The following is a 17544-nucleotide window of genomic DNA, read 5'->3' as shown; positions in this document are numbered from 1 at the left end:
ATCACGATCAGGATTAGGTTCATATAACGATTGGCTCCTTGTAGACGATTAATATTGTGCAATCTAAACCGTCTGCGATATCCGCGAACCGCGGGTTGTCGAAAGTTCACATTAACGTTCATTATACATAATATATATAAATATACTTAGCATAAAAATATATATATATTTATCATAAAATAGTTGAAACGAAATTTTTAATAAAATTACACATATTATTGCACAAAAATATAAATTATTATGTTTTACACAGCTATCAATATAATAGCAATGAAGCTTGATTTAACTAGTAAATGTTGAATCTCATATTGAAAAGAGAAGAAATTGATAAAATTATATTATTTACACTTTCATATTTCTTTAATTAGTAGAGAGAAAAATAATGTCTATTGAAATCATAGATCTTTTGAAAAATTTATTAATTAATCACAAACACCTGTTTTAGCAGTAAAAAAACGTTATAATTATCTAAAAAATATACGTTAAAGCTGTATTTTTTTCTGTTTTTTATAACACTTTTAACAGCACAACTGAAATCAATTGTTTATACATCTGAATTTGCATTTGAGCGAACAAACCTCCGCCGGTGCATTGCATTTTATTCTCACGTATGCAAAACAAGATCCGATCAGTTATTACATGCTTATGTTGGTAGTGAAACTTTTGCTTAATGTACGATCTATATATATATTTCAGATTTCGACTTCGGATAAAAAAAAATGTTTATTTACCTTTGGACCTTCGTTCCTACTAGAATTTTCATAGAATATATTGTGACGGTAAACGTCAAATTAGCGTTAATTACCTAACCTAGTAGCTGCCTGCGGGGGCAGCACTTACCGGGAGACGAAAAATTCGGCACGCGAGCAGACGGAACGCGCGCGATTGAAAACGAACCAGTGAAGAACCAGCTGTCGGTGCGCAAGCCAGAAAAGTCGAGGTTCGCGAACCAATTGCCGATACGTGTACCAGAGTCCAGGATAATTGTCACCGAGCTACACGGCGTGCAGACCTGAGCCAGCTGAAAAAGCAGCATCGTTACCTGCGGCATCAAGAGTGTGTGTGTGAGGTTTCGCCATCGAGGGCGAAACCACGTGCGCGCGAACTCGCGATCCGCGACAAAAAGAACAAGCAGACTTTTCCGCAGTGCGAATTGTTCCCTTCGTCTTCGGGCGTCTACAAAATAAAGGTAAGCTGGTCAGCTTAATCTCGCGACCGCGATTGCATGCATGTTAATTAATCTTCCGTATTCGATGCGAAGCGTGCATGTAATAGCTCTGCCAACAAAGAGCGGCGAGCGATCTGACACTGCATGTTGTCGTCGTGCGAGCGCTACCGTAAACATAAACACGCGGGCCAATGCTAGTGTAGTATTATGAGAGGACAATAAAGAGTTTTCTCGTTCGTGATATTAACAAGTACTTTCGACGTAGTTATTCCGTATTGATTCCACTCCTGTAGATTCGTAGATTTGTTGGTTGACTGACACCTATTCCCTCTTGCTCTCCGACTTTCGTATTTGATATAGGCGATTACGCGCGCCCGTCTACACGATCGTCCGAATAAATGAATTAAACGGTAGCAACCCCGTTACAATATAAAAAATTTCCATATTTTCCAACAACCCTATATCGATCTCGTCCCTTTCAGGAAGCTTGCAGCATCCATAAAATTTTTCCTACTTTGATTATGGAAGAACATTTAATACTTTCGGGACAGATCGACACATTTCTAAATCTCTGCTACTCCTTTCGACAAATATGTTTGATCTTGCTAAGCGAGGAAAAGTCGGCGTAGAAGTGCGTGGAGGATGCAACAACTGACGAAGACTCATTAGGGTATACTCAGTAATGGAATTTATAATTAAATATACGTATATAAATATACCTCAACATACTGTACGCGAGAATGAGAGCTATGCAAATTTTCCTATTACGATCATGATTCGAAAAGTTGTATCTATCATAATTATTGCGATTTGCTTCATTTCTAGACCTTCCCGTCAAAAGAGCAGTTTCAGGTTGAGAGACATCATTATGTCTTCCACCACGTATAAGATTCATGTTTCTCAGGACTGCACGTTATGTTGACCTTGTTGCAGGTTGATTGCGAGGTTTAGAGCTTGACATTATGAGGATTTTTTACATATTTGACAATCGCCGGTAAAATGATAATGATTTCATTGTTCTAAAAGTTAATTTGACAAAAATGCCTAAATTTAAATTTAACTTATACTCACACCACAGTATACCTCTATTAATGATTATCGCTGTATATTATTTCACAGCGTTACAATGTCCCTCAAGCAACGCTTTCGTAAACAAACAGAACTATCGACTGATCCCTTTAGTACTCGTATTAAGTGTACCAGATAATGTAGATCACCATTTATAGAATTCATGTTTTTCAGGACTGCACGTTTTACAGTCATGTCAACTTTTTTCTCACTTGCGATGATGTATTTGATTTACTGATTTTCTGTAGAAAGAAAAAACAAAAACAAATTAGATTACTTTCAATGTAAACTTGATAAAATAATGTATACACTTTTACTTTTGAAATATTTACAGAACTTCCAATTTCATTGCCTTCACTGCCACTCTCGATAACGTGTTTCCATTTATTTGCTCTCTGAAATGAAGAACTTAATATTTATTTAATCAATGAAACTATATATTATCTACAATAACATTTATAAATATATATAGTTGACATCGTAATCATGTTTTGAGACTGAGGAACGTTAGATGAATTATTTTCAGATTCAGTCTGTTCACGTGTTGTATTTGCTGAGTTTCAGAACCAGATAACTATCGAACAACTTCTTGCACGTCGCTTGTATTGAATTTAGTAGTTTTCATCTTTTTTAAAAGGTTCATTTGTTTGAACCTGAGGATATCTAGATCTATAACGAAATTACGGACATGTAATGATATTAATCTATGAAAGTTTATAACGAAGATATCCAGCCGTTCCCATTCGGATAGCTGGCGACTGTGACATTTCGAAGTCAAATTTATTATTTTCTTCATCTATGCACAGGGATGATTGGGCAAGAGTAAGATTAAGATTATTAACCTAAAAACTCAAATAACCCAGTTTAACTTTCTTTCCAAAACCGAAATAAACAAATGAGATGTTTTGAGTAGCCGACTTGGTAGCCAGCCAAGTGAGGAAAACTTGTTAATAATAACGGAAACTTATTTTCCATTTTTTATCCATTTTTCAAGGCTTTATTAAAGGATTCGCTCAAGATTTATTGAAGATTACGTACAATTTTATTTCATTTAATTAACGAAAGCATATTTTCCATTTTTTATCTTAGGCGCCGTGTAAACTTCCTAATTGTTGACATTCTGTTATCTCTCGGAGCGATTTGTGGTCGACGTCTCTCTCTTCGTTCGATGATTCTGATTTCCACGTGGTTTGGGTACCAAAGCTTCCCTGGGTAATTTTGACGGTCAAGGCCGATATCGTGCTGCAGCAAGATATTACCGTCTAGTTATTGGGTTGGGGAGGCAAGATATTACCAGCAAGTTGTTGGGTTATTACAATTAATCTTATTATATCATCCCTGTGCATAGATGAAGTAAATAATAAATTTGACCCCTACATGATCTTACGCGGGGGGGGGGGGGGGATTTAACCGCACCCCACACATAATACCTAATACATAATACCTTATCTAAACGTAGAATTTCTCGCTCTTTCCGTATCCGGGATCAAAATTATAGGTTCCTATTAAAAAAATGATTTTGACATTCAAATGACCTTGAAAATAAATCCTAATGTTTAATCTGATATCTGGATAAGGTATCCCTCATTGTCCCAAACTACTTTTGTCTGAACAATTTTTTTGTAGAATGCCAACCGTAGAAAATTTCGGGGTGGTTCCTTTAAAATGGGACACCCTGTATAGTTCCTGATTAATTAACAGCAAAATCTTATTCTTCTGTTGAATAAAAATGTTACAATATGAAGCGACGATTGCATATCTTACATATGATATAACATATGAAAGTTTAGAAAGACTATTTATTTTCATAATCTTATCTTAATATAATATTGATAAATTCATACCTTTTTTCTAATTAATTGCATTTTTATTTTATATCATTTATGATACACTCGCTATATTCAACATATTTTTTTCCAAAAAAATTTTATTCTATATAATATTATGTAGTATATTACTACACGATTATACGTATAAATGAGTAATTTAATTATTATATACATGAATGAAATCGTAACGTCAAATAAAGTGAAATTTATTTTTTTGAAATATAAACATAACTACAACTATAGGAATACAATGTAACTTTCATTATTTACTTTAGATTACTTTCTGCATTGTATGTTCTATTCACATAACTTAAATAGAATATAAGCTACGTATGTCGTGGGACACAAGGGATGCTGTCAATGTATAAGGGATATATATATATGACCTGGGGCACAAAGGAAACCGCCAATGTATAAGGGATATATATATGTTCTGGGAGACAAAGAGACCACCCGATGAAAATGTCGCGGTATCGCGATGTGTTATGGCGATAAGGTGAGATCCCATGCTGAGCGTCGAAAAGGTAATCAATGTACCTTTTACATTGAAGATGCGTCGCCAATGCATAAGGGATATGTATATGTCCTGGTATAGAAAGAGGCCGCTCGATGAAGGTGTTGCCTTTTGGCGATAATTTAACAGCTTTTTGTCCGCCAGTGGGCTCTTCGACAGAGTTCACCCTCCCCCCCCCCATACAGGTTGTTAAGGTAGAAGTAAATAGGGTGTTTGGTAAGATATGTAGTGAGCGCACCGAGCATTCGAACCAACATTCGAACGTGGTTGAGAAACAAAAGTGTGAACATAGCAACGAACATTCATTTCATTTAATAAAAAAACATTTCTATAATCAGTCTGTCAATTGTATTCTTAATAAACAGACGGTTTAATATTAACCAATTGATTTATTACTAATAGGAGTAAACTACTCGAATAAATAGTCATTTATTCCTATATTGGTGACCCCGACGTGACGACACGCTTTCTGACATCACTAATGAAGTAACAAAATTTCATTATGTTGTTTCTCAATGCTGACGCTCGCATTGCATTGGAAGTCGAGGATGTTATTAAAAATCCTCCTCAATTAAACCCCTACATATATTTACGCACAAAAATAATTGAGCAATTATCTGCGTCTGAGGAACAACGTGTCCGACAACTCATTAGTGCGGAGGAGCTCGGCGATCGTAAGCCTTCCCAGTTTCTTCGGCATCTCCAATCCCTTGATGGTACAACTATTGTGCCGGATAACCTCTTACGTCGGTTTTGGTTTCAACGTCTTCCACAAAACGTCCAGGCTATCCTTACATCACAGTCTGAGTTGGCGATCGATAAACTTTCTGAGCTCGCCGATAAAATCATCGAAGTATCGCCTTGTCCTCCGAATTTCTCGGTCAACGCTGCATTGAACAACAAAGATACTGAAAACGATTTATTAAAAGCGGTTGTTTAACTGCAAAAACAAGTCGCTGAATTGGCTGCTTCTCGTTCGCGTTCTCGAAATCGTCACGGTTATCACAACAATTCTCGTAACTGAATTAAATCTCAAAACCGGGACGATTCTAACAAAAAAATAGACGAGGTTTGTTGGTATCGCAAAAAGTTTCAGCAAAATGCTAAAAAGTGCGTCAAGCCTTGCAAGTTTTCGGGAAACGACCAAAGCAGTCCGTAGGGACGGCATCTGACTGCTCTTCATCTAGTAGCCGTCTCATTGTTGTTGATAAAGTAACCAAAAATTGTTTCCTCGTCGATACAGGTACTGATTTATGCTGTTTTCCTCGTCGTTTATTACGAGACCGTCGTTCTCCTGTTAACTACGAGTTGTGTGCTGCAAACGGAACCAAAATAAAAATGTATGGTTTTCTAAACTTAAATCTTAACCTAGGACTTCGTCGTGGTTTTCCATGGAGATTCATCGTCGCTGACATCGATCTGCCGATAATTGGGTCTGATTTTCTCGCTCATTATCACCTTTTACCGGACTGTCATACAAAACGTATCGTCGACGTAACCACTGGTCTTCGAGTACAAGGTTTATCTCAGCCTTTTTCGCAGAGCAGTATCAAAGTGGTTCAAGATTTTTCACCATACGCTGCTCTTGTGTCTGAATTTTCTGAAATCACTCGTCCGCCGGGTTTACCTCGAAACATCAAACACGAAACCGTCCATCACATTCGTACTACTCCTGGACCACCGGTTACAAGTAAAGTTCGCCGATTATGTCCTGAAAAATTAAAAATCGCTCGCAAAAATTTGACTACATGTTATTAGCTGGCACAACTCGTCCTTCCGAAAGTTCTTGGTCTTCTTCACTGCATTTAGCACCAAAAAGTGACTCATCTTGGCGTTCCTGTGGTAACTTTCGAAAACTAAACGCTCGAACGATTCCGGATCGTTATCCGGTTCGTCATATCCACGATGCCACTTATTTTATCGATGGTTGCATCATCTTTTCTAAGATCGATCTTGTAAAAGCTTGTCAACAAATTCCAGTTGTCGAAGAAGATATCGGTAAAACTGCCATCATCACACCATTTGGTCTTTTTGAATTTCCATTCATGACGTTTGGACCATGCTGGCCAAACTTTTCAAAGGTTTATTGACGAAGTTTTGCGTGGTTTGGATTTTTGTTTCACCTATATGGACGACATTCTCGTTTTCTCTCGTTCTAAAGAACATGAGCGTCATCTTCGAATTATTTTCGAACGTCTTGCAAAGTACGGCCTAGTTATCAATCCACAGAAGTGCATCTTTGGAGTTCCCGAGGTTCCTTTCATTGGTTACACCATTTTTGCTACTGGCATTCGAGCCCCAGAAGAACGAGTAAAGGTGATTCAAAATTACCCTTTACCAAAAACAGCTCAAGATCTTCGCCGTTTCCTGGGAATGTTGAATTTCTACCGCAGATTCATACCTCATGCCTCTGAATATGAAGCTTCTCTGCACGGTGCAATCAGTAATCCATTATTGAAAGACGCTCAACCAATCACATGGACACCTGAACTTGAAGAAGCTTTCATAACCTGCAAGAACTGCATTTCATCTGCTTCACTTCTTGTTCACCCTCGCATTGGTACACCTCTTGGTTTATTTACAGATACCTCGAATCACTCTGTTGGAGCTTGTTTACAGCAGCTTGTTGGTGACGTATGGCAGCCTCTCGCTTTCTTCTCTAAGAAAATGTCAACAAAAGAATGTTCTTGGCCTGCTTATTATCGTGAACTTCTGGCTATCTACGCTGCGATCCAACACTTTCGCCATCTTCTGGAAGGGTACCAATTCACGATCTTCACAGACCACAAACCATTAATTTACGCCTTACAGCAAAAACGTGAAAAGCTCCCGCCAATTCAACTCAATCAACTTTCGTTCATCGCAGAATTTTCAACGGATATACAACATATCAAAGGTACCGATAATGTCGTTGCCGATACTCTTTCCCGGATCGAAGCCGTTTCTGCACCATTTGAATTTGAGTTGCTAGTTAAATCTCAAGAAAAAAACGAAGAACTCAAGAGAATTACTAAAAAAAACTCTTCTCTTAGCATTGAACGTGTGCCGATTCCTGGTACCTCACTTACGGTGTTTTGTGATACATCGACAGGATAACCTCGGCCTTTCATCACACAGCCTTTTCGTCGTGACATATTCAACCAACTACATACTTTGAGTCATCCCGGCGCAAACGCTTCACTCAAATTAATCAGCGATAGATTTGTTTGGCCTTCCATGAATAAAGATTGCTGAAATTGGGCTCGTATTTGCAGTGATTGTCAACGATCAAAAATTACTCGTCATGTTCACGCTCCACTTGGAAATTTCGAGACTCCAACGAAGAGATTTTCACACATCCACATCGATCTGATTGGCTCACTTCCACCTGCACGTACTTTTCGATATTGCTTGACTGTCATCGATCGTTTTACTCGATGACCCGAGGTTTATCCTTTAGAGAACATAACTGCAGACACTGTGACTCAAGCACTTTTAGATTGCTGGATATCTCGTTTTGGCTTTCCAGAAACTTTATCCTCAGATCGTGGTCCTCAATTTACCTCACACCTCTTCAAGAATTTTATCAAACTCTTCGGAATCCGACACAACTTCACTACAAGTTGGCATCCTGCTTCGAACGGTTTGATCGAACGCTTACACCGCCATTTAAAAGCTGCAATGATGGCTCATTCTGACATCAATTGGGTTCAAGCTTTGCCTCTGGTACTTCTTGGTATTCGTTCTGCTTTTAAAGAAGATATCAAGGCTACTTCAGCAGAGATGGTCTATTGAGGAACTCTTCATTTACCTTTTGAACTGCTATCTTCAAACCTTGAAAACAAGAATCTCGGCGATCCAAGCAGCTTCCTCTCAAGCTTACGAGAGTTCATGTCACGCTTACGCCCAACTCCAGCATCAAGACACTGTCAACCTGGCGTTTTCGTTTTCAAGGAGCTCTTCAAATGCAGTCATGCCTTTTTGAAACAAGGACCTTTTCTAAAGGCACTCCAACCACCATACACTGGCCCATACGAAATCATGGATTGAAACACAAAAACGATTACACTCAAGATCTGTAACAAACCTACCAAAGTCTCTATTGACCGAGTGAAACCTGCATTCATTTTGCAAGATGATGTCACACCTGTTCCTGTTTCTGTTCCTGATGCTGTACCTACAGTACCAATTCCTGTTCCTGTTTCTATTCCTGATTCTGTACCTACAGAACTAATACCAGTTCCTGTTCTTGATGTTGTGCCTACAGAGCCCACGCAAATTCCCGAACGTACTACGCGATTGTATTCACTACGTGAAGTGTATGAGCTATCAGATTAGCACTGTTAGATCATGCGCAAGAGTCCCCGCCTGCTCAATGTGAAATGCGTTTGAAATATTAAGATTTACTTATGTTTAATTGAATTTAATTAATTTGAAGCAATTGATTTACGTGTATACAGTGTAATGCATAGATTGAGCTCAGTGAAAAAAATGAGCAGACACCACGGAGAATCGATCTCCCGTCCAATGGATCGATAGACCGTAGCCTCTAGCAAGTGAGCTATGGCTGCTTATAGCTCTTGGTATCTTTTATTGCGTATATTCGGTGCACAACCAAAAAGCGACTAGACCCGCAACGAATTCATTCATATGTGTGCACGTGTTTTAAGATCACGCGTTATCGTGTTTGTGTGTGAGTGTATGTGTGTGTGTGTGTGTTTGATGGCATATATTCATATATATTGTTTTCATATATGCATATATATACTGATTATTAATTCATGAAATAGTAGAGTAGAGGGGGGTAATAGTAAATACAGAATTGTTTTTTCTTAAAGAAATTTTTTTTTATTGATAATAAATAAATCTTATTCTACAAATCATTCACATTAAAAGAATACTTATAGACATCCTTCAATAATTTCATCGCTCTCTTCCTAATCCATGCAGCAACCATTTTAGAAAAACTTTTTTTAAATTTGACATTTTGATGTGCGCACGTCGTTACGTATTTATCGTTATGATTAGGACACATAGTAACTGATTTCATATTTTCAAAAGGGGAATATTCCCAATTATTCAAGTCGAAATCTTTGAGGCCATATCGTTCTAACCACTCATTTTCAGATCTCCGGAAACAAAATTTTCGTAGCATCTTTGAGCGTGTCTTTGATGATGAATTTATGCTCTTCGTACTTGAAATCACCAAAGTCCCATTTGAATCCATGGTAGTAGAATTCCATCCAAAGATTATGACGCTTACATTTTTCAGTGAGTCTTCGCTATGGAAACGGCGGTTTGAATAATCGTACGAGTGGTTCTTCATCGTAGTTAAGCGGAGGTATCGCTAGCTCCTTTAAGGCATACGTATTGCTAGGTATCATGAAACCTTGCATATCTACTATGTATGCCATTCTGGCTGCTACTGAGCTGCTTGAGGGAAGAGTCATCTCTTTGATACATCGATCTCCACTACCTCAATAAGTTTCTTCACATCCCTATTTATTGGGTTATATTGAACGTTGCGATCATGTAAAATGAGACAATACGCTTATAACGAATTTAATTCATTCGTTATATCTCTCTCTTCCCACGCATGCATATACCTAATTTATATACTTATACTATATTTGGATTTACATTATATTATACAGCAGCCTGCAGCAGCCGACAACGCAGAAGTATAAGGTAAGAGAGAGAGAGAGCGCGCTAGGTCTATTAACGAGCCTATAAGCAGGGAGAGTCGCGTCCGCGTGTATGCGTGTAGTCGCGCTGCCGAAAAGCGCGATGAAAGAGTAGGGACGCCTCCCGGGGTAATTGACTGGCGGACGTAACACGGGCGACACGTGTTTGAGCGCGCGCTAAAGAGTTTGCCTTTTTTGCGTATTCGGACTTTCGGTTTGGCGTTGCCTTGAATTATTCGCGAGTGCGTGCAGTGGTGCGGCGTTTCGACAGGACAGTCTGCGTGTGCAAGGACCTAGCACTAGGTAGTCCTACGCTTCGTCACCACTGCAACCGGCGTCCGGGAACGCCGTTCAGCGAGCGAACGCTTATTGTACGGAGGGCCTGGCCATTGTCGCCTCATTGTAAGTACCGACTCGTTTAGCTCTCTCTTGCTCGCCTGCTCGCTTCTCTCTCTCTTTACCGATTTGTTACTCTGTACGCTTTCTCTTTGATGCTTTATATAAATTATTCTTATCCTTCTTATCCTCTGCGTTTCTTTGACTTTGCGCCCGACTCTCATTCCCACGCCTTGGCGAATTCTCTGCGCTCTTCACTACTTTTCGCGCTTTTCAGCCACTGCTACCTACGACGCTCTACGTGGGCCACGAGGCTGCTTGACGTCGTGGCTGGTTAAAAAGGCTTGGCCACACAGGTGCCAGTGCACCAGCCTCGTGGCATTAGCTGTTTATTAAGCCGAGCTGACAACTAATCCAACCTCTCGATTGTAACGGCGGGTTAGCCAAAACCCCGTTATATTGGCGCCCAACCTCTGATTTGGCAATTTTTCTTTGTGTGGCAGACAGTGCAACGAGAGGAAATCTTCGAGAGCGCGGACGTTTTTCGAGAATTCCAGCGCTTATGGAATTCGAAACTCGGCGCGGACAACAACAACGTGCGCGCCTTCCCCCCTTTGTTTACGTGCAAGAGTCAGGCCGCGCAAAGTAATATATACGCAGCGAAATATAAGCCGCGCTATACTCATAAGCTCCGAGCTTGGCCTTGAGGCATTTAGAAACAAAATTTCATATACTGAAAATTTCAGTTGTACGTTCTCAAGGCTTGGCCGAATTACGAGTAGAGTACGATAATCGACTCTACCGAATTTCGTTCGCCGGCCAGTCAATTCACGCAGCGTGCGCACGGTTATGTGTGTATATATATGCGTATACACACATAACAGGTATAGTTTGTAAGTTGCAGCGCTCAGCTTTTACAATAGTTAGACTTTTTTTTTTGTCCTTCTAAAAGTAACTTGTTGTCATTTTCTTTTTTTTTTCTCCTCTCCTTCGTTCTCTACTGTTGTTGTTGTTACGAGTGCGTTCAAGTATAAAATTTCTTGCGCGTTAGTTTTTTTTTTGTTACACTGACTGTACCGTGTAGTCTAGTTGTCTTATAAAATCCACGTTATTTTAGCATTGCCTTTTTCGTTCCTTTTTTTTTTCCTCGTTTCTTCTGTTTTGTTTTATTGTTGCAAATAGTATAACTCTATTCTATAATAATGGCTTCCAATTGGTCGCTGAGCGAATTAACAATATTTAAAGAACAAATTGACGAAAAAATTTGCAAGTGGATAAAAGACCTTTCTAGTACAGACGTGGGTTGTATGCTAACTCAACTGGAACTACACACGAACGGTACACTATTCGCACTATTGCCGTAGTCTAGAGTAGTGTCTGGATTCCCTTTCATCCAAACAGGGCTAGATTTCTTCGGTCCTATGTTAATCAAGGAACAGAAGGAACGAAATCGCAGTTTCCTCAAAGTTTACGGTTGCGTTTTTGTATGTATGGCTTCGAAGCTGTTCATATCGAGCTAGCGTCTGACCTCTCTACCGAAGGTTTCTTAGCGTGTCTTCGTCGGTTTATCGCGACCCATGGGAAACCACAAGTTATCAAATCCGATAACGGAACAAACTTTGTAGGCGCTAACAACGAGTTAAAGCGAATATACGATTTGCACTCAACGCAAGAGTTCCGGGACGCTAGTCAAGATTTTGCTGCGTCCGAACGTATTGAATGGCAGTTCAATCCGCCCCTCTCTCCACACTTCGGGGGATTATAGGAAGCCGCGGTTAAGAGCTTCAAACATCACTTGAATCGCGTTATTAAAGACCATAAATATACTTACGAACAGCTCGAAACCTTATTAGAGGAGATCGCGGCGATTCTGAATTCTCGTCCCCTCTACGCGATTTCCGCAGACCCTAATGATGGTCTAGCGATAACGCCCTCGCATATTTTAATCGGTCGCCCATTCAACTTCTTACCCGATTCCAACCTTGTTTCAGTTCCTGACAATCGCCTTACTCCATATCGGCTTGTCACCAAGGCCAGACAAGACTTTTGGGACAAATGAAGAAAGGAGTATCTCCACGAGCTTCAGACTCGCCAGAAATGGTTGACGTCTACCGCCACACTGACACCTGGTCAGGTGGTAATATCTATGGAGGACAACTCCACCTGTGCACGATGGCCGTTGGGTGTTGTGATCGAGGTCCACCCTGGGAGTGATGGCATTGCTCGAGTCGCGACGGTGAAGATGGCGTCGGGCACCTACAAGCGTAACATCACTCAACTCTGTGGTCCGCCATAACTGAGTTGGACCATGTCGTATTCTGTGTGTACGATTGAAGGCCTGGCCCGCGTGAACGGTGAGAACGGAGTTTTCACAGCCAGAGGTCGGCTGAGCCGAAACGCGACACCTGACCGGGTTCAGGTCCCTCCTTTGATGCGATGCTCGGAATTCTGGACCTCGGCGGGTCGCACTCGAGTGGTGTACTATCGCTTTGATTCGGATCGGTTTATGTAAAGCGAGTTCTAATTGTTCAACTTACTTATTCATTCGTTATATTAGAGTAATCTGTCTGCATGAAATAGCACTATGTGTTTATAGGTTGAGAATTATTTCTTCAAGGTTAATTCGTTCTCTTGTCTGTTTATATAGCGTTTCTAGTAGAGTAACTTGTTCTGTTTATTATTTCTTAATTAATATATTGTGATAACGATGCTAATCATCGGAGCAGTCTCTCCAACGGAAACTGACTCCACGTAAATCTAAATAAACAAAGATTTGGTCGAGATTCAAACGACTCGATGTAGCCTATTTGCTAATTACTTTCATATCATTAAGTTAAGTTTAACCTGCGCTATTATTAATAATGTAAATAATCTCGCAGCCGTGGCCGGCAGTATGTAGCGGTTTTTTATGCCTTTCGAGGCTTTTTCCCTAAATTGTACGAATATTATTTTCCTAACCATTTAAAATATCAACTTTAAATAAAAAAGCGCATTCATAAATATAATGAAAACTTAACATTAAAATTCAATAAAAAACAACAAATAATAAATTTCAAAAACTAGGGCAGTTTATTTCGCCTAATAAGCTGCTCAAGCTAGAATAGATCTGTTCCTTTATTTCAAAGGTAATAGAATCATGTATAATTATATTAGATATCAAGATTTTAATACATACAATTACGACCAACTTTGTTTCAAATTTCTTTTAAACAAACTATAGAAAAGACAACTAGTATAAAAAATACTCATTCAACGAATGACTATCATTTGATATCAATCTGTCATGGAAAATACATTGACATTGAGTCTCTCGGGAACATCATCCGTACTCGAATCATATTATTTTCCACCGATCGAATTGATACCAAACAAAAAATACGTTCTTGGTCTAGTTGAGCTATTAACGTTTAATTCAATACCAAACATTGACGTTGGTTATAATAAATTTTACATTGAAAGTCAAGAAGCTATCACTTTACCGACTGGTAGCTACGAAATAGAAGATATTGAAAGCTTTCTCAAAGATCCATTAGCGCCTAAAGGTATATCGTTTAGCCTGAAACCAAATAATAATACTTTACGTAGTGTCATTCAGTGCAGTCAAAAAATACATTTTGAACCAGAAGACTCTATTGGATCAATTTTAGGCTTCACTAAACGCACGCTCGTTGAAAACGAAACACATAGTTGTGACTTACCCGTCACTATACTCAAACTCGACGCTTTACGTGTAGAGTGTAATATTACTACAGGCTCTTACATAAACGATCACAAAGTACATACTATATATGAATTTTTCCCAGCAGTCCCACCTGGATATAAGATTATAGAAGTTCCCTCTCACGTCATTTACCTCCCAGTCGCTGTGAGGAGCATTGATCATTTTCAAATTCGTATAGTTGATCAAGACAGAGAGACCTAGTTAACTTTCGAGGAGAAGTCATCACAGTGCGAGTACATATAAAGACCATATCTTAGTAATGGGTATCATTTACAATATAAAGAGCGACCGAGGCTATATTAAAAGACAAAAATGTCAAACAGCAGCCAGTCAACAGCGAGCTGTCAGACCGCTCACACCTCAGAACATTCAATTCCTGAAAAGCTTCAGACTAAAAGTCGTAGAAAATCGTGGAAAAAATATTGTGCATATTATTGTGCTGTATACAACAACAAAATGGACGGAATCCTAGACATTCATTCAGGTGTCGTTTTCGATGAGTCTATAGCTCATTATCATGTTCATGCGCATCAGCCTTATTCATTATCATATTTCAATAACAGCGATGAAATCCATATAGCAATTCAACATCAAGATTCATCTCTGCTTCCATCACGCAGTATGATTCATATTTATAGTCGGTTAACCAAGCCAGACGGTACTACACCAGCGGAGAACACTTTATTAGTCAACAATGCCCTTTGTCATTTGTTCAAGGAAATACGATATGAAATAAATGCTATTTAAATTGATAAAGTGAAAAATGTAGGCTTAACGAGCCTCATGAAAAATTGGCTTTCACTCAATCCATGTCAGAGCTCTATCGCTGAAAATGCCGAATGGAATGGTGATAACAACGAAGTTTTAATATGTAATGCTTTAGGTTTTTGTGATGTGAGTATCCCTCTTAGTATGTTGATGGGCTTTGCTGAAGATTATCGGAAAATTATAGTCAATGTCATGCATGAACTTATTCTCACAAGATCAAGAGATGATCTGAATGCTATTTTAATTATTCCAGTAAGGAATCCTGATGCTTCAAAAAAATCAAAAATTACTTTATCTAAGGTTGAATGGTTGATGCCATATGTGATGATTGCAGACAAAGAAAAAATCAAATTACTCAATCAGATTGGACGAGATCGTGCAATTACAATGAGTTATCGTACTTGGGACATGTATGAGTATCCAAAATTACCACGTACATCAAAGCATGTTTGGAGTGTTAAGACTTCCAATCAATTGGAAAAGCCTCGCTTTGTTATTTTAGCTTTTCAAACTAAACGTAAAAGTTCAGCGAGTGTTCATTCTAGTAATTTTGATCATTGTAATATTAATAATGTGAAGCTATTCCTCAATTCACAATGCTATCCGTATGGAAATCTCAATTTGAATATCAATCAGAATCTGTATGCTGTTCTCTGCGATATGTATATTAATTTTCAAAACGCTTATTATGGTAAAGAGCATGAGCCGTTACTCAATAAAAAAGATTTCATTAATAAAGTGCCGCTAATAGTTATAGACTGCTCCAAACAAAATGAAACATTAAAAAGCGAGCCAGTCGATGTTCACTTAGAATTTGAAACTCGGACGGATTTTCCAGAAGATACTGCAGCCTACTGCTTAATATTACACGACCGTATTGTACAATATAACCCAATTAGTGGTGATATTAAAAAATTAGTTTGAAATTAACAAGACATTATGTAATCAATGTATTCAATGCTTTTAAATAAAAAAGAAAATAAATTATATATATTGTTGGAATTTAATAAAAACTATCTATATTCATACTATATAGTGACTATGACACCCTATACTTTCGGTTGGTGAGGTATGGTGACTATGGCGCCCTCTACTTTCGAATAGTGAGGTATAGGCTTTATATAGAACAAACACGTTCCTCTACTCTCCTAACGGTTTTGGGAACTAGTAGAGTTCGCATTAACTTCAGCACCTTTTCAAATGGATTTCGTAATAGATTTTCAAGGCTTTCAAAGTTTAAATGACTTTTGTTTGTAAAGAACTCGCATATCTACCATTAGATGTAGATACTGTTCCAACTGTGTTTTTCTTTGAACCACCGTATCATTGGTTTCAACTTCTTTTCAAGTATCGAAAAGTGAATCATTTCTTCGAAACGTGTCATCATGTTTTATTATGGAGATCCTGTCTTATTCCATATTAAAATTTAGCACGTGTACTAAACAATCATTTAAATAATTCTAGAAATATTTATGTAAAAGGATTAAAAAAGAAACAATGGTTACAAAAAATTTTACCTGAAAAGTATGTATTTTTTTTTTTTGTTAGAAATTAAAATCATTATTAATTAAAAATTTTTTTCCTTTTTTAGAAAAATTTTAGAACTTGAAAGCGAGATGAGATTTCCACCAATGAGCGCATTACCTTACCCATTAGAAACAATATGTACATATCATTACAATAAACCAGCTAACTTTGTATTTGCCGTCACAGATGCACAAAGATTGTGTTTATGGATAAAAGCTAGACGGAAGCAATCTGAAATGGAAGGTATTGATGAAGTTGACAATATTACATATAAAAATTCAAGTCAATATTTCAATATAGCGATGTCAACTATTGAAAATAAAGATTATAGACAGACTGTATTATATTTAATGTATAGTTGAATGAACAATAAATTAATAATTGAACGAAAATTCTATAAGTTTTATTAATTAATATTGAAATAAAATCAACTGTGAGGTTGTAAGGTTCCCGAAATCTAATGAAACTACTATAGCGCCTTGCTTAGAGAAAGAGAGAGAGAGCAGCATTCTCACTATATAGCTTATGCGTCTAGCAATCTAGAGACGCTACCCCCTCTCCAAGGGCTATACAATGCACGCTTCTAGCAAGCAGCTAGAAACGCTACCCCCTCTCCAAGGGCTATACGGCGCACGCTCCTAGCAAGCAGCTAGAGACGCTACCCCCTCTCCGTGAGCCTAGACTCAGCCAGCATAAGCTTACTAACGAAGCGCTCTACTATCGGAGGAGAGCGAGAGAGAGAGGCTCTTTTTATTATGTAATTTATTTATTTTTTATTTATTTATATAACGATTAAATATAATATTAATTATTACAATTATTTATTTATTTATTTACATAATGTTTTCTTTAATTTTTTTTTACCGTATGGTTTGGAAGGTTGTGTTGGCCTTCGAACCATTCTGGGATACATTATATTCACGGTTTCTATTTTCTTAAGTTTTATTTTC

General features: G+C 38.2%; 1 protein-coding gene across 1 annotated transcript in view; it reads left to right on the top strand.

The window, feature by feature from the left end:
* The window catches only part of LOC131668549 (low-density lipoprotein receptor-related protein 8-like), a 438404-nt gene that overhangs the window by 44112 nt on the left and 376748 nt on the right, over positions 1–17544 (top strand). The window lies entirely within an intron of this gene.

Source organism: Phymastichus coffea, unplaced genomic scaffold (genome assembly GCF_024137745.1).
Source record: "Phymastichus coffea isolate CEN01 unplaced genomic scaffold, Cenicafe_Pcof_1.1 PCOF00079, whole genome shotgun sequence".
Taxonomy (NCBI): Eukaryota; Metazoa; Arthropoda; class Insecta; order Hymenoptera; family Eulophidae; genus Phymastichus; species Phymastichus coffea.
This window is presented reverse-complemented; position numbering and strand designations above follow the sequence as displayed.